Raw genomic sequence first — 18889 nt, 5'->3', positions numbered from 1 at the left:
TGACCTAATCGGTTGTTATCTATAGATTAGACATTGTGTAGAAAAGCACTGTGAAAATCCCTATCCTGTTTTGTTCCTATCTAATTACCCGTGCATGCAGCCCCAAGTCACGTACCCCATGCTTGCTCAATCGATCACGACCCTCTCACGCGCACCCCCTTAGAGTTGTGAGCCCTTAAAAGGGACAGGAATTGCTTACTTGGAGGGCTCAGCTCTTGAGATAGGAGTCTTGCCGATGCCCCCAGCCGAATAAACCCCTTCCTTCTTTAACTCGGTGTTTGAGGAGTTTTGTCTGCGGCTCGTCCTGCTACAACGTGACTGGACAAAAGGGTCTGATCTAATGGTAATGGAGTAAGCTCTGAAACCCAGCAATGCCTATCAGTTCATATTCTTCTTGGCCTCCCTGTGTAGCATTCCTTCCTCCTGGCTATAAGGCAGGAACCCTCTGGAAAGGGGGGTTTTTTTGACCTACTTTCAGGCAAGGTAGGTCAGAGAACTTCTTTAGGGCTAGCTTTCAACAGACAGGTGGGAAAGGTCAGCATGACCTTCTTGTTTCTGAGGCCCTCTCAATCTCCTTCAGTTCAAAGTACTTTGAGGCAGCATTTTCCCAGTCCTAACACCTCCTCTGAGCTGGCTATTCCTTGTTGTATCCAAATCTCTCTCTGCTTCCTGCATCTTCTTTCCCTTGCCAAATCCCCATTCCATAGGCAACGTTTCCTTTCTATATCCTACCTCTCTCTCCTATAGCTACATCTCCTTTCCAGAACATATTTCCCTTTTCTGGAGCCTATTCTCTTAGGAGCCTAAATTTAATGAGGTGTCAAGTAATCTATCTTTCACTCTCCTATGTTAGTTTGTGAAGGTAATTTTAAGTGTCCATGAGTATTCGTGTCTTAACGGAAGACTCTGGGAGAATAAAAAGGCTTTTAGAAGCAAAGTAATGAATCCCTGGTAGGAGTTAGATACCTCAGTCAGTTAATTTTGGCCTTTACTTATAATATACTGCATATGAAACTCTATATTTTCATTCTGAATGTAAGGGAAATAAAACAACACCACCAAAAACCTAAAGATTTGCACTTTATAAATTAATATTCTTTCCCCGGAAATAATCCCTACTCAAGAGACAAACATCTGGAAAAACAGAATTTTTAGTTTAATTCACAATGGAATTCAAACTATTTTTTTAGCCCTTTTTTATTGAGAGGGCCAGATGCAATGCATCACAAATTGTTTGCCTAATTCAAACCATAAAGAAAATTATCTCTCTTCCATATGACATCAGATTTAGAAAAGGGAGGTTGGGTGTGGAGTAACAGTAACAATTCCTACTTTTAAAAGTTTGAAGGATATATACTCAGCAGTTCTTCAGATGTCATGCAAACATTCTGCAGTATTTTCCTTTAAGATAAGCTTTTGCTTTCTTATTTTTCTAAAATAAGTTATTACATACATCTCCGAGTTTACTCAGAAGAAGGCTACATTGCATATGTGGCACAAAATGTGTCCTCTAAAATGAAAAGTTGATTTCATAAATTTGATTAGTAGAACACTCTGGAGAAATGAGAAAGTTTTTGTGATTCTGACATGACAATATCATTTGTAGCTCAAATAGATTTTTCTGAAGTGAGTTGTATTATATATTGCCAAAGAAAAATTTCATTTTTTTGGATATTCTTTACATCTTGGGTAGAAGTGATTTAAATACATGGAACAAGGTAGCATTTGACAAACTCATACCCTGGGTCTATAGAGGTTTTTCTAAATATTGGTAAATAAAAGAATCAGATAATGGGTTTCCCTTTACCAGATCTATTAATCTTTTCTTGCCAGACTAGCAAAGGAAGAGACTTATTTAATAAAAACAATAACAAGATATTGACATTAATATTTTACATGTTTGAACACATTTGGCTGTATCCTGCATTGGGCTAGTTTTTGTAAGGGTAAAAGGTAGTTTATAAAACCAAGCTCCATCACTCTCTTAATGAAGATGATATAAAATAAGAAGGTAAACATGATGTAATTCTAAATAATTTGGTATATGTAATTGAAATACATATTAATTTAATTTATCCATATTCATGGGTGGATAAGACATAACAGAATATTTCATGAAATATGTGAGATCTGAGTATGATTTGTTGAATGGCCAATAAGTCAACCAATTTGGGGACCCTGATTTGACATAGCCCAATTATTCTAAGACTACGATCTATTACCTTAAGGGTTGTAATTAGAAGCTGAACAAGAGCTTTTCTGAAAACTGGTGCTTCAATTATTCAAGGTGAGATGGCACTCAAAAAAACTACCCCTAGTAAAAGCATAATTGTGGTTAAAACATAATAATAATAGTTGATGATCCTGGCAAAAATCAATTTTGAAAAGTTTATCCAGAGATCATAGTTATTGTACATAGTAAGATTTACGTAAAAAAGGCTTTGTCTAGCATTATCCAAGATGTGTTTATCCCTCTGAGGACCTGCAGCCAAATATCTAGATGAAGTTGATTCCAGAGGCTAAGTACACACACTGAGAAGCGCTGCCTCAGGACCCTGCCTGGGATTCCTTTGCAAGCTCTCTTCACCTTAAGGCTTATACTGTGCTATCCAGGATCTGAGAAACTACTCCCAGCTTCATTGCTTTCAGAATGTCTCCCCATTCATCTCGCCAATGTGGCGGCCACAGCTTGAGAAGCAAAGAACCGCCTAAGTCCGGGTGAAAAGTATTCCCCTGTCTCTTTCTGCGTTCATGCCTAACACTGAAACATATCAGGTCCTAATACCCCATTTCAGGGACTTGTAAAGGGTATTGTGCCACTTCTCCTTCTCTGGGGCAGCCATGGCAGATACTGCTAATCAATCACATCATTCTTTTCAATGAGCCCAGGCATAACTAGGTTTGCAAATCCCAACCCAAGGGCCTTTTTTTCACAGTTGACATGGAGCCTGTCTGGCATTTCTGGCCTAAGTACCACTCAGGGATGATAGGACCAGGAGAGAGCCCCAGCACATTCAGATGGAAATCCAGAATTTTTGAGGGCTACATTTACCAAGGATCAAACTATATCTGCTACTAGGAAAAACAGTCACTGTGGAGAACAATTATAGATTTTTAAAGAATAACAAAGTAAGAAGAGAAAAATCCAATGTTGGAGTTGGGGCTATTATTTGCGAACTGCAGAGTATAGTAAAAACCAATTCAAAAAAAAAAAAAAAAGCATAAAGAACTTACAGATTGATTTCACTATCAAAGTCCTAGAAGCATGCTTAGCTGTCATGGGGAGAAATGACTTGTCAAAGTCACCCAGATGGTCAGAAGCTGGGACTAGAATTCCTGATCCAGAACTCACTGACCATGGAACAAATGGGCTTGTAGCAATGTCACCTCCACAGATGAAGTCGGCTTGTCTCAGCCTCCTTTTCCTTTAGAGAATCAATTTAATGGTTTCTTTCCAGAACATCATGGTTAACACGTAAACCTTCCACCTGGTAAGAAATGCTCTTTAACGAGTATAAAGAGTTGGCTGCAAAAATTCAACTGTTTCTCTTTCAACTCTTTTAATTACAAGTAGCTAAATCTCCAGAGGCAGCCGACCATTGCTAAATGTGGCTTCTGTTCGCATTGATCCTTGGCATCTTGTCACTGTCAAAGCCCTGAACCATATGCACTCAAAGGAGAAGTGCAGAGAACCCGTTGCTGCAGGTGTAAATAAAATCAATCTGCTCATTTTGGCGAATGTCTTATTGATCAGAGCTGTTAAATATATGCTTTCATCTCCATCTTCAACAAGAATGTGGATACATTTATGCTGGAACATTAAGGGTCAAGCAGTATGTCTGCATTCTTGTCAGGATGGCTACAAGGACCAGTAATAATATGGCAGCATATACACTGAAGTTTAGATGTATTAAAGTGAGAAATCAATAGGAAAGGTGGAGACAAAAATGAGGATGACATGAGGCACTGATTAGTCAAAGACTAAAACGCAGGCATTATAAATTGCAGCACCATTTCCACATGCAGCTTTCTCTGTCACCTCACGCAGCTTGGAAACAGAGTGAGAGTCAAGCTTAGGAAATCCCCTAAAGCCTCTGAACCTCAATTCCACTGCTTTAAATCTAAGCAGCACCATCCTTACCTCAGAGGATTGCCAGAGGATTAAATGAGGTGATGTATGGAAAGTTCCTCATAGCACCAGGACTTAAGGAACATTTGTTTCCCTTCTGCCCTTAAGTGTCTCTATCTGCAGGGTAAGGCTGGCATTCCCTCAAATGCAGATGATGCTATGATCTAAGGTCTTCTGTCAGTCAGGATATTTTCAATTTCAAGGGAGAGAAAACCCAGTGCAAACTGGCTTAAATAATAAATAAATGTATGGCTTCTCTAACCAAAAACTTCAGAACTACTGTTTGTTTCAGGAAAGGTTTAAACAAATGATGCCATCAGGAAGCTGCTCTTTCTGTCTCTCTTGTCTGCCTCCCTGTCTGCCAGTTACTTCTTTAGACTTCACAAGGCGTCACCCAGCAGGTCCAAGCTTCCCCTTATTTGAAAACACAATGCGCTCTTCTTCCGGGCACATGTTGCATCTCCCCACATTGTCTGAGGGAAGGGAGGATTCTCTTCTGCTAATCACAACCCAGGCCTAAGATTCATTACACAGCATGCATGGCCATCTCTGAACTAATCCCCATAATCAAGGAGATGAGAAATGTCAAAGCAAATGATCTGTGTGTCTGAAAAAAGTAGAATGGTGTATTAACCCAGGGCATCAGAGGACCACCACAAATAAAGGATACAAATAGATGGTGGAACCATCAATCATCAGAAATGACAGATTCTAACCACTCACCTGCCTAAGAATAAATATTTGTTGTAAGACACTGATATTTGAGATAGTTTGTTGCACAGTATTACTATGGTAACAGCTAACCAATATAGTAAACAACAGATGACTAGTACTGAGGAAACATTACAGTGGATAGATGGGAGTAATGGCCATGGAAAAGAGAAGATACCATCAGAGTTGAAACAGCTTAAAGGTAGAATTCTCAGAATTTTCTAATTAACTGAAAGTGCTGGCCGGGTGCAGTGGCTCACGCCTGTAATCACAGCACTTTGGGAGGCCAAAGCAGGCAGATCACTTGAGCTCAGCAGATCGAGACCAGCCTGCTCAACATGGTGAAACCCTGTCTCTACTAAAAATACAAAAATCAGCCAGTTGCGGTAGTGGACACCTGTAATCCCAGCTACTTGAGAGGCTGAGACAGGACAATCGCTTGAACCCAGGAGGCAGAGGCTGCAGTGAGCCAAGATTGCACCACTGCACTCTAGCCTGGGCAACAGAGTGAGACTCTGTCTCAAAAAAAAAAAAAAAAAAAAAAAAAGTGCTGTGAGGGAAATCTTTGGATTTGGGTGAGTTTCAGCATAGATAATTTCTGTTTACAATCATTTGTGCTTAGGATACTGTTTTCAAATGAACAAGCCTGAAAGCCATAAGTAAGAATCCTCATAGAATATCATGTCTTTTTGACAGTGGATAGCCCAGCCTACTGTAGGTTATGAATTAGCCCACCCACCTTGGCACACAGAGGTAAAATTTATTTCTGCCCAGCAGGCTACCTACGTACTTCCCCATTAGTGGATAAGATACTCACCAATGGACCTCTCAACTGGCACAGAAAATGGAGGCAAGATTTTGAGTGTTCACTCCTCAGAAGTGACTATCCAAACGGGGCTTACTCTGTTGTTTCCAGTATCCAAGATGAGTCCTGGTTGCTGGTGAGTCCTCCATGGGCCACAAATCAACAGTCACGTAAATGCTTGACAGCCAGCAGCTGGAAGCCATTTAGTCCCACAACTAAGAGCCACCAGCCCATAACTTCAACAAAAGAAGATGCCAACTTACTATCACAATATATGTAACAAATAGATCTGTGATGTCATGCTAAGCAGTGACTTTCACATATTTTCAATTAAGAGGAAAGAGAGAAGCAAAAGACAGAGAAACGAAGTTTGAGGCAATAACAGAATGTTGCAGGTGGAAAGAGCTTAATACAGTAAAGGAGATTTAACATTTCTTACAATTATAATTAGATATTTTTGCACTAAGAAAGACCTGAGAGATTTTCTTAGAGAGGCCTAAATGTTAAAGCGCCTTACATCTCAGGCCTCAGCACTCTGCTTTTCTCTATCTCCACTCCTTCTCCCTAGGTGATCTCATCCCCTCCATTTGCGCTAAATATCATCTGCACGTCATTGACTCCAAAATTTATATCACCCTGAACTTTCCACTGATTTATATATCAAATTGCCCACTTGACATCTCCACTTAGATGTCTAAAAGGTAACTCAAGCTTCATAAATCTTAAACAAAACTGTTTATTTCCATGACTGTAGCCTCTTTCTCCCCAAACCCCAATCATTTCAGTAAAGTCACCCCATTTACCCAGTGTCTCAAATATAAAACTAGGTTTCCTCTTTAATCCCTCATTCCACATATTTACTCCATCAGGAAGTCCTGTTGAATCAATTTACAAAATATACTTTATTTTTCCCTCTTTGCTTTGCATCTACACTGTCATCACCCTTGTGCAAATCAGCATCAGCTCTTACTGGACCCCCGGGAAACTCTCTTAACTGGTTTCTCTCTTTCTGTCCTCCAATCAGCAACCAGAGGAAGCATTTTAATGACTATCAGAACTTATCATTTCCTCTTTGGAATAATCAAATTGTTTCTCATTTTTTTCTTTATGGAATTCAAACTTCAACATGATATAAAGCCTGGAGTTGACATGGTCTGTGCATATCCCCCTCCTCACACTCCAGCCACATTGGCCTTTCTTCTATTCCTGGAACAAGCCAGCTTGTTCCTCCCTCTAGATCTTTCAGGAGCCAGCTTGAAAGTCACCTACTCAGTGATACCTTCCTGTCTGCCCTCATTGGACAGTGAAGTCCCCAGACCCACCAAAAATGCCATCGTGGCACCCTATTCATCACTTTTCAAAATTATCTTGTTTGTTTATTTATTTGCCTTTTTGGTCATTTCCTGCCAGAATACAAGCTCCAGGAGAGCTGCAACTCTGTTTTGGTTTATTTTCTCACTGTTGCATCTCCACTTAGTGGCACATGGTAGATGCTCAAATAATGTTTCTAAAATAAATAATCTGTTTCTGCAATTTGAAAAATCCAGTTTGTGGAGGCCTGGGTTCTGCTGAGGCACTTCAGTTGCAGCTGGAGGAAGAGGAGGAAGGCAGAAAAGTGAAACAGGGTTCTGGCGGAGTTTTGAGCCTTCCATTGATTCAACTGGAACATTTTTGCATTTGTTTATGCAATGGCTTCCACGTAAAGTTTTCTTTGTTTAAAAGTTTATGCTATGAAAAGTATGTAACAACCAGCAGTCCCTTGCCATCTCTTTGTGTGACAAATGAGCTACTTGCCTGTGGCCTCAAAGTGTACTAGTAGCTCGCTGAGACCAAAATCCAGGTTCCCCTGACAAAGATTCACAGGCTTGTCATAATACCTAGTTTATTCCAAATATGCCAAGTCCAAAATCCAGCTGTTGTATTCACTCTTATTAAGTAATAAAGTCACACTGTCCTTATTGTGATAAGAAACACTCTTCAATGTGCTGAATTTTCTCTCAAACCCACTGTAGAACTTTATTTTAAATGACAGAACTGCTGGCCTGAACTGAATCATAGCTAGATATTTACCCACGGGTTTCCTAAGCAAATAGTTAAGACCAAAGTTAGAAGCCAAATGAGATTTTCTTCACATGTAATTAATGTCTTCCTCTGCAAATCAAGCTGTCAAGCAACAGAATATACCTTATAGCTACAATGTAAAATAAATGTCAAACAGATTGTAAATTATGATAATCATTTTTATCATTTTTACAAGCATTAATTTGAGATTATTAACTGTAGCTTCATTCATAAAGGCATTTGTGAAAATAATAAAATATATATACTCTGACTTGTTATAGTTGGGAGTCTTGAAGGGGTTTATTTGAATAGGAAAAGAGTTAAACCATAACTTTCTTTTATATTTCCTAAAGTACATCAAATTAAGAAGAATATCACAAAGCACATTCTGCACAAAGCAGATTTGAAACGATGTTTACATCTGGAAAACTCAATTTATGGGGAGCCAAAACTTTTTCAGCTCTAAGAAAATATATGTAATGTGCAAATATGGAAAATAGTCTCATCAGAAATGTTCATAAAGACTGTAATAAATAACTAAACAAATAAATAGACTATGATGAGAGATAATATTCAAGGATAAAGGGAAAAAATTGTGGCATAGTGGAAGAAGCACCTCCTTGAGAGTTAGAAGTCCTACAGTCTGGCACTGTCTATAATCAACATGTGCTGGTACAGGCCATTTTGATGTCTATGTGCGTCAACTTTGCTATCTGTAATTTAACTACACATTGGACATATTCTGACAGCCTCCCTGTCATCCATTTCCCTTGTCTCCTTGTGATTGAGGAACCAACCAACAAACCAACCAACCCCATTATCTGTGTTGAGGTCTAGATATTACAGACCCTGCCTAAACTCCAGGTTTGGGCCCTTGCCAAGTTAGACCAATGAGCAGATTTCACCCCCTAGTCACAGCTATTGGTTTAAGAATGAGTACAGACCCCAGTTAGAATAGTGGGCCATGAGAAGGCATTTGCTAGAGTTCCTGGGATCTAAATTTCTCTTTTCTACAATGACTAGAAGTTCTCTTTTCCACTAGATAACGTGGTATAAGGGTATAAAATTGAAACCACTGCAGTCAATGTTGCTGCCAAAAAGCCAGACTGAAGACAACGATGAAGCCAATCTACAGAATGGGACATAATCCAGAGGATCATAGAAAAAGGGACCGAAACCATGAGAGTACCCCCTCAACATCTGCATATAATTATGCCTGGTATCAGTTGGAATTCTGCACTTTTCAGTTATTAAGCTAATAAAACTTCTTTGTTAATCAAGCTAATTTAGGTAGGGCTTTGTTTTGCTAAAAATATAAAGCACCCTAACATACACAGAACTGATTGTATCTAAGGCCATTTTTAGCAACAATTGTTGGTCTCTACACAAGGGTCAGTACCTCTCCTTCTTTCTTGCCCCAGCCTGGGTCTCAGTACTGCTGTGTATAGCCAGTAAAGGCTGACTCCCCATTCCCAGTCCTGGGCCAGAGGGGAAGAAAGGAGGGACTCGTGAGTCTAAACCAACCATTTCAATCCAGTGTTTCTTAACAATGGTTAACTTAAGAAGGGGGCATTCATGAAGAGAATTCTGTTGGCAAGGAGATTAAGATTTCAGGGAATGGCTTCACAGATTCTTCAAAGAGACTCAAGGAAAGTCTTGTATAAGGCATCAAACTCCTAGAAAGATGCAGCTGTATTTGACCACGAGGCAAGTTGGCTGACCAGCTAAGAATAGGAAGATTTTATAAAAGGAAAGTACATTTTCAGTGGATCCATGAACATGCCATTTAACTGCCGAGTTAGCAAACCCTGTAGCTACCCTACTCATGGACTTGTTAATTAAGATAATAAATATCCTTATGTTTAAGCTATTTGAAATTGCAGGTTCTATTACTTCCAGCTGAAAGCATTCAAACTGATAGACCATGCTAGTTCTCAAGTATGTAAATAAAATCTCACAATAGTATATAGCACATTGCATTTTTAAAAACTGTTTTCAAATACATCACCTCATTACTCTCAAACAGGTTATATCACAATGAGGACCTTTCATTACTTTCTAGAGATAAGAAAAATATAGATTTGCAAGTTTTTCTGATATTCCAAAGCTCTCCAAATTCCAAATTAGTGTTTTGTTTCAACTCAAATAATGAAATTATAAATACATCTTACCACAAGACCTAACATTTAGATATATTAATTTCTCACCACTCACAAATAAATGGTGGGATAAATGTCAAAAATATAACAAAATTCTGTAACAAAAGCAGTAATAAATGCCAACTGGTATTTTAGTCGAGCAATTCTAAGAGCCCCTAAGTATTTCTAATAACTACCTGAAATAATTTTTCATGCTTGGCTTGGTAAGAAATTAAAATTTACAGTTATATAGGAGGAATTTCGTTGAATATGGCTACATCTAGGGGAAAGCAGGATGAATATACCTATCATTAATATTATGTAATGCAAATGTATTGCCATTATTCAATTTTTATAACATTAAACTGGACTTTTCCTACTTAAAACAACTAGTCAGCTGGTAAAGTAATTGTTTTCCAGAGTGGTAACAGCAAATTATTAAGACCTTTTTGCTAGTGGGTGCTTAGACCTATCCTCCACTTTCATTTTAATTTGATTGTCTGCCTTAAGGGCAGTGCTGCATCAAATTTTGTTTCCACCATGAATCCATATGATGAAGAAATGAAAAGTAATACATTGTATAAGGTGGAGTGAGGAAGTCGATGTAGTAATTTAAATCCACTTTTAATATAGTAGGATTTTTTGAAAATGTTCCCTGGAGTTCACCAATTGGTATAATATCAAAACTACCCCATGGCTTGGTAGTGTATCTACCTATGCTGTACACATGTATGACATCCTCCTTATCCATCTTGCAACAAACTCATCTAATTCATGGACATTATTAAATTCTAGTCCTTCTCAAACTCTATATTTAGGAACTTCTAAGTGGCTCCAGGCTCTCAATTTTTAGAATTCCCTAAGTTGAGTGTGATTCTGCCTTAGTACAGCCATTACGAAACTTCAGAATCCTGACTCTTGGGGCATCAGGGGCTCCACAAATATTAAAGTAATTTATGGCAAATGGTGAGGGGCCTTTTCTGCCAGGTAACTAATAGCCTTTTATTTATGTAGATTTGGTTTGAATTGTTTTTAAATATGTTTTAAAAAGTATTGCTTATCATTTACAAAGCATGGTCTCTAAATTATCAAAAAAGATCTTCTGAAAACATTTACAGGAATTCACTGCTTCAAACTACACAAGGAAACTGAAAGACATTTTGGTTTTTGCCTTAGAAACCTCCTGCTTCCCTTTTGAATATTTCTTTGGGATAAGCAGAAAGCGCTGTTGGACAGGAAGTTGAGACGACCAGATCGAACTCACAGGATCTTACCATAATTCAAACAAGGAATTTAAGGCAAGTCAAAGACAAAAACAACCCTCACTGATTTTCAAACACATTGCATTTCTTCCCCTTTGCTTTTGGTTTTTTTTTTTTTTTTGAGATGGAGTCTCGCTCTCTCACCCGGGCTGGAGTGCAGTGGCGCGATCTCGGCTCACTGCAAGCTCCGCCTCCCGGGTTCATGCCATTCTCCTGCCTCAGCCTCTCCCAGTAGCTGGGACTACAGGCGCCCGCCACCACGTCCGGCTAATTTTTTGTATTTTTAGTAGAGACAGGGTTTCACCGTGGTCTTGACTTCCTGACCTCATGATCCGCCCGCCTCAGCCTCCCAAAGTGCTGGGATTACAAGCGTGAGCCGCCGCGCCTGGCAAGTTACTTTACTATGCATTTGTTTTAATTAATTTTAGTCTAAATACTTTGAACAGCTTCCTATATTTTAGAAGACAAATCCTTTCTTCTAAAAAGTCTTTTCTGCTACTTCATCCCTAGAAAAACACATCAATTTCATTAATGTTTGGTCTAAACTCTAGGAGTTGTGATAATAGATAATCACCCTTAGGTCTGCAAGTTGTCAGTGTCTTATCTATCACTCTGTGTCTACTCATGCACCAACAGATATAATTAGAAGATGAGGGGTTTTCTAACAAAGCTAAAGCAAATTGAATTGTCACTTTGTCTAAAGGAGATCAAATAAATAAGTCTTCAAACAAGATTACAAGACGTTAAGTGCTATTCATATAATTAAATGCACAGTTTTCTATCCTTATACAAAGAACAGTTGGACAAAAATACAGCAATGCATTTTTCTGTAACTGTGATCTGTGAATTTTTTTTAGAAAGTGTGTCAATAATTTGGCATAATTATAGAGAACATTATTTTCTCATTCTCTTTATGTCTCTTTTCGTCTATCTCTCATTCTCTCTCTCTCTCTCTCAACCACTCTCTCTATCTTCCAAATACACACTATAGCCTGACTCATCTTATTGTTTTGTGTCTCCTATGTAGCATAATACCTTGCTCTTAAGGTAACCCCAATCCATTTCATGTTTAAACATATGTTTACATTCTATCTTCATCCCATGACTAAATAGAAGTCATCCCTATATTCAGGAATTGATCTCTTCCCAAAGAGTAAACCATTCTTCATTTGGGTTCAAAGTAGGCATCCATGTTCAAATCTTTTAAATTCTGGCCTCTTAAGTGATAAAAACCTCAGTCTTCCGTGACCTTCAGCAAGTCTCTTCAATTCTTTGTCTCTTACTGTAGAACAGGTCTTTAACTTCGTAGGTGACTCGTGATGACAATGTAATTTATAAAAGATCTGAAGTCTCAGGATGAAAGTTAACAGTTGTATTACATTTGTACAATTCTCTGCACTCATTACTTAATACTCCCACCAATGTCATTGCAGAGCTGAATTACAGACTCCACAATTGCCAACTAAGTATGTGCATAATAGAATTATATATTAAAGACAAAAACACTATTTCCAAGCTCATTGTTATGTAACGTCTTAAGTCTTTAAGTAAAAGACCCAAGAAAACCCTAAGAAAACTGCAACACAAAGTAACAGCTAGCCCAAGATTTTCTCTACTGTAAACTCCACTCCTGGGTTGAGAGTCAAAAGGGATCCGTCTGAAACCTAAATTATGCCCTTTTCTTTAAACTTGTAACTTACTTAATAACAATTTTGGATGTAAATCTTCCTTCTATAGAAAATATAAGCTTTTTTCTTTTAAATTTACAAATGCTACTTTTATGATTACAATCAAGACCAGCCTTGTTCAACTGCTGATGTTGTCATTTATAGCAGCCAGAAACAAAACAATTACAGTCTCGTGTTGCTTAACGATGTGGACACATTCTGAGAAATGTGTTGTTAGATGACTTCATCATTGTGTGAAAATCATAGAGTGCACTTATGCAAACCTAGGTGGCATATTCTACTATAAACCTAGGTTATTGCTCCTAGGCCATCAACCTGTACAGCATGTTACCGCACTGAATACAGTAGGCAATTGGAACACAATGCTATTTGTCTACCTAAACATAGAAAAAAACACAGTAAGAATATGGTGTTGCTATCTAGTCCAGAGTGAGCAACAGGCTTTCCTTAGTCAAGATGAGTGATAAGCCAGACATGTCAAAAGTGGGGAAGTTTGACAGGGAAAAACTGAAGAAAATTAATAACAAAGAAAAAAATACTCTTCTGTCAAAGGAAATTATCCAGCAGGAGAAAGAGTGTATTTAAACATTCTAAAATAGGACTCTCCTCCCAAGGGCAAATTTCAATATAGTTTGAGAGTCTCGGTTTTGTAAACCAGTGCGTTTGTACAAATGTTAGGCATTTTCCATTGTCTTCTCATCTGTACACCTTGGCTAAGAGGTCAGAAGTGGCCAATATTTCCTTAAGCTTACTTTTTTGTTTTGTTTTCTTTTTTAAGACAGAGTCTCGCTCTGTCACCCAGACTGGAGTACAGTGGCACGATCTCAGCTCACTGCCATCTCTGCCTCCCAGGTTCAACTGATTCTCCTGCTTCAGCCTCCCAAGTAGCTGGGATTACAGGTGCCCGCCACCATGCCCAGCTAATTTTTGTATTTTTAGTAGAGACAGGGTTTTGCCATGTTGGCCAGGCTGGTCTCGAACTCCGGACCTCATGATCCACCTGCCTCGGCCTCCCAAAGTGCTGGGATTAGAGGTGTTAGCCACTGCTCCTAGCCCTTAAGCTTACTTTTAAACTTCCCATTGATGCATAAATTCCAGATGGCAGATGCTATCAATAATCTTACCATTGAGGCCCTTTGTGTGTATAGTCCCTTGTACCTCCTACAAGATAAGGCAATTTTAACCTTCTACAGTGGGCACCTCCATTGCTCCATAATCTTCATGAGGTTGCACATTTTTGCAGCTTCTCACAGTTTATTTTCATTTCTAATGTAACAATAAAATAATACATACAGTATTATATTAAAAAGGTATATGGTATAATAATCTTATGGGACCACTATCATCTCTGCAGTCTGTCATTGGCCAAAACAGTATGCAGTGCATGGCTGTATATTAAAACCAGTGTCATCCTTTTGAAAAGACCTCACCTTTAACTGTAATGGCTAATAGTTTTATGATAGCAACTTATTCATTAATTCATTGAATTGAATAGTAGACTTTTGAGTTGGTCTTCATTAATAGTCTACATTATTTTCATGGTTAAAAGTGGAGGTGGCTATTTTGTAAGAGCTAATTTGAATTGTTTCCCCAGGACAAAGAGGTTGCATTCTTCCTTTGTGTTATAAAATTTGAGGCCATGATTACAGTATGTCTTTGCATCACAATGAACCCAAACTCATTTTAAGGAAGGTTTGACTAAGCATGCTAGAATTGACTGACTCACTGAGCAGAAAGTGGCTTTCTCATTAGGAAATTACTCTGTCCTTCTATTCAGGTAACTACATTTTCATAAGATGATTTCAACCCTACCCCAGCTTTAATGGTTATTAAAGACCAAGATTCTGCACTTATCTGGGAAAGCTGTCTAAATGTATTTTGAATATGTGCTGTGAATATGTTATTTTATTCCCAGAAAATATTGATTGGAAGTTTAGTTTTAGTTTAAACATTACTGTTAAATTTATTAAAATAAAAAAGTTAAAAAAATCCTGATTCTTCCTTAAGCTTAGAAATTTAGATTACCAATCATACCATCTACATATAAATCTAACAGATTTCAGCAGTTATTTAAGTACTTTGAATAATATTTGGTTGTATTAAGTCTTAGCTACACATCTTCAAACATGTTAAATACGTTTCTTGAATTTATGACTTTTACTTCCTTCTTAAAGTTCTTTTCTCTGACTTATAAACACAAATATCAAATTAAGTAACTCACAAATATAATGAATTAAGTTTATAAATATGATGAATCTAATAATATTAATATCTCAGCACTGTTTATTCACTTGGTAAACTTTCTGAACATCAGAATGCTGAACCAATTACTCAGTTACACATTTTCCATTAGAGGTAAGGGGCTGCCAAGCTTATGACATATTCTCTTACATGTTTATAACTACTTAAAATATCAATAATATAATATTTTAACACAAAAATATTAATAGTATAATTTTTTCCTCAAGTTTATAATATCCTTAATTATTATTTTAAATCTAATATTTACTATTTCAGAGAATGGATGTAATGAATATATTACTTGTAAAGCATAGTAATAGAAATGAGTATCTGTAAACCCATCACCCAAGTCAAAAAGTAGAACATAGTGAGACCTACACTGATCTACCTATGGGTTCCACCCTCAGCCTATCACTACTTCAGGCCAGAAATAACCAAGCACCATCAGTACTCAAATATTTTTTAGTTTGTCTTGTCATTGCCTATTTTCTTGTGCATAACATTTTAGCATATACATGTGTATCCCTAAACAAGAACTCTTTTGAGGCGTGTACATTTTTTTGATCATTTGTGCATATTTCTAAATTATCCCACTGATATAAGATGCATTCTTATGAAAGAAGACCCCAATAAACTATGGCTATTCAATTCTTACTTTTCTCACAATTAAAGAGAGTCTTCTTATTTCTCTGACTACTGAACTGAAGTCGTTATTGTATTCCGTATAAAAGGGGATTTTAAAACTTTAGAAGGAGGTAGTATCTTAGGGCATATTATGGAATCCTCTGCTCAGAAAAGTTTGTGGCTTTTACTCATATTAATTATGTCGTTAGATTTTACATTTTATCTTTTAAGTTACATAGACATATACATACCTAACTCTTAAGACATTTGAACTTTATTATGTCCTAAAATATAAAAAACATTGAACTTTAAAGACTTTCAAAATTTATGAGGTCATGCTTTATTTCATGCTTAGGGGTGAATCAAATATTATAGATATTTGCAGTGATATTTCAATAGACGTTGGGAGCTCTCAAATTGCTAAGCTTACTTAGGATAATTCTCTCTATACGAAAAAAAAAAAAAAAAAAACCCTACCCTAACTTTAGAATACAAACCACTTTCACCTTCCACCAATATTCATAAAATAAGATTCCAATGCTTTAATCCTCATGATAACAAAGTAATCTGTTTACATGTATTTAGGTTATAAATGTTTACACTTAAAATGATTTCAACTAAACCCTGTACCTTCAGGTTCACATTAGACATTTCCAACTTTATTTATCCTATTTAACCTACAGACTGAAAAGCTTAGGCAGTAATATTTTAGTAATCCAAACATCTATATATAGAAATTCCTTTTTTTCTTTAAAACTCAGAGGTTCTCAAATTTCAGTATCTTTATGAATCACAAAATAGGACTGTAAACACAAACATCGATATTTCACTTTACAGGAGAATCAAGAGATTTTTAAAAGTAAATTTAACTGTACATGATTTTAGCTGTAAGTATTGACAGTAGAACCCAGCCCTTGCTAAAGATGCATTTTACTCTTAATGTTGAATTCAGTCCTAATAAATATTTTTCAAATGCTCAGCTGAGAAAGACAATGTTAGTGAAGGCTGGCCTGCAGCCCCTCCTTTCACTAGAACAGAAAGGCTTGAATGAAGAAGCCCATGAATCATTTTTCAGGAAGTCCTAAAGGTGCCCCCAAATTATATATAAAATTGGATTTCTGCAGGCATTTTTCAAGAGAGACAGCGTGCTGCTTGAATCAGATTTTTAAAGTCAACACTTCCAAACATTTTTCATGTAATGGTAGAAATAAAAAATTATAATATTTGTATAGCACTCTGGGGAAAACTAGAGGGATTTAAGGGAACCTAAATTGGAATTGATTTTAAAATTCATTACATTTTCTTATGTAATTATAAGCACAAAATGCAAAGTACTAGAGAAGCTAATAATTATTAAATGTGAATAATATGTCCAAATAAAATATTTTAAAATATTTAATGAGAATCATTAGCTTGTTTTCATGAATACAGTTTTTCAATATTAAGTGTAATGCTTTAAATGGCTAGATACAATCCTTGGTCAACATTTTTCAATAATGATGTATTCAAAATCTTGAGAGTCACCATCAACGAGAAAATTTATTTGTACAAATAGGTAACAAAAAATATAAATCCAACCAAGATGAAGTAACAGGAACCAAATTTTCCTTCCCACTTGAAACAAACAATAATTCCATACAAAATAGTTGAAAGAATGATATCCAAGACACTGGACATAAAATAACAAAGGATAGTGGTATCTGAGAGACATTAAAAAAAAAACAGGTGAGCCCTTCAGTGCCCCAACCTACAGCCTTAAAAGAATTTCAGGGGGAAGAATAGAAAAAGAAAACAAAGCCTAACTCGGAGGACTCCCAGAATTGAAGAAATGGAGGTGAGAATCGAGGGAGATCAAGGCAGCTATAGGGCATTGATAGAATGCCAGAGAGAAGACAACTACATACAGAAAGAACATCAGAGATCTGTGAATGGTCCCCTACAAGTATTCAGCAAAGTACTGACCAATGTATACATGCAAAAACAAAATAAAACAAAACAAAAAAACAAACAAAAAACTACCCAAAGCCAGGGAGGAAACCATCTGAAAGAATCAAAGTCAACTAATAATTCACAGGGCATTGAATAGACTAATGAGGAAGGTCTTGACTCACAGTACAGAATAATCTACCTCAAACTAAGCCCTGTTCTGGACCTACCTAAAGATTTTTTAAATTACTACTCAAAAGAATCAAACTATTTCCCAGAATAAAATACAAAAATGTTTTTAAGAACATATAAATATCCAGCATCCAAAAAATAAAATTTACAGTGTTTGGCATCCAGTCAAAAATAACCCTCCCCTCACCCTCAAAAAAAACTACTAGAACGGATAAATTCAATAAAGTTGCAGGATACAAAACCAACACACAAAAATCAGTTGCATTTCTTTTCATCAATAATGACCTATCTAAAAAGAAATCAAGAAAACAATCCCATTTACAATAAATATAAAAAATACTTAGGAATACATTTAGCCAAGGAGCTAAAAAGCCTATACACTGATAAATATAAAACACTAACAAAAAGAAATTAAAGAAGACACAAATATATGGGAAGATATCTTGTGTTCATAAATTAATTAGAATAATTAACATTGTTAAAATATCCATACCACCTAAAATAATGAACAGATTAAATGCATTTTTCATAAAAATAGAAAGACTCCTATAATTAATATGGAACCACAAAAGACCTCAAATAGTCAAAGCAATCTTGAGAAAAAAATAAAGTTAGGAGCATCACACTTCCTAATTTCAAATTATGTTACAATGTTATAGTAATCAAAACAGTATGATACTGGCATAAAATAGACACATAGAACAACGGAACAAAATGGAGAACCTAGAAATAAATCTAAGCAAATATATAGCTGACTACTTTTTGATAAAGGTACCAAGAAAACAAAATGAAGAAATGATAGTCTTTTCAGTAAATGGTGTTGGTAAAACTGGTTATCTCATACAAAAGAATGAAATTGGACCCTTATGTTACACCATATATAAAAATTCATTAAAAATCCGTTAAAGACATAAATGTAAGACCTGAAACTCCCATAAAAAAACATAAGGGAAATGCTTCTCGACATTGGCCTTTGCAATGACTTTTTGGACATGACATGCAAAGTTCAGAGAACAAAAGAAAAACAGGTAAGTAGGACTGTATCAAACTAAAAAGCTTCTGTATGGCACAAGAAACAATCAACAAAATAAAATGGTAGCATATGAATTGGG

At 36.6% G+C, this 18889-nt stretch overlaps 1 pseudogene; it reads left to right on the top strand.

The window, feature by feature from the left end:
- Nucleotides 1-13250: 13250 nt before the first annotated feature.
- LOC100599326 lies at nucleotides 13251-13398 on the top strand (annotated as a pseudogene).
- Nucleotides 13399-18889: the final 5491 nt, after the last annotated feature.

The sequence above is a fragment of the Nomascus leucogenys genome, chromosome 2, assembly GCF_006542625.1.
Source record: "Nomascus leucogenys isolate Asia chromosome 2, Asia_NLE_v1, whole genome shotgun sequence".
Lineage (NCBI taxonomy): Eukaryota > Metazoa > Chordata > Mammalia > Primates > Hylobatidae > Nomascus > Nomascus leucogenys.
The sequence above is the reverse complement of the archived record's forward strand: the minus strand, read 5'-3'. Positions and strand labels throughout refer to the sequence as shown.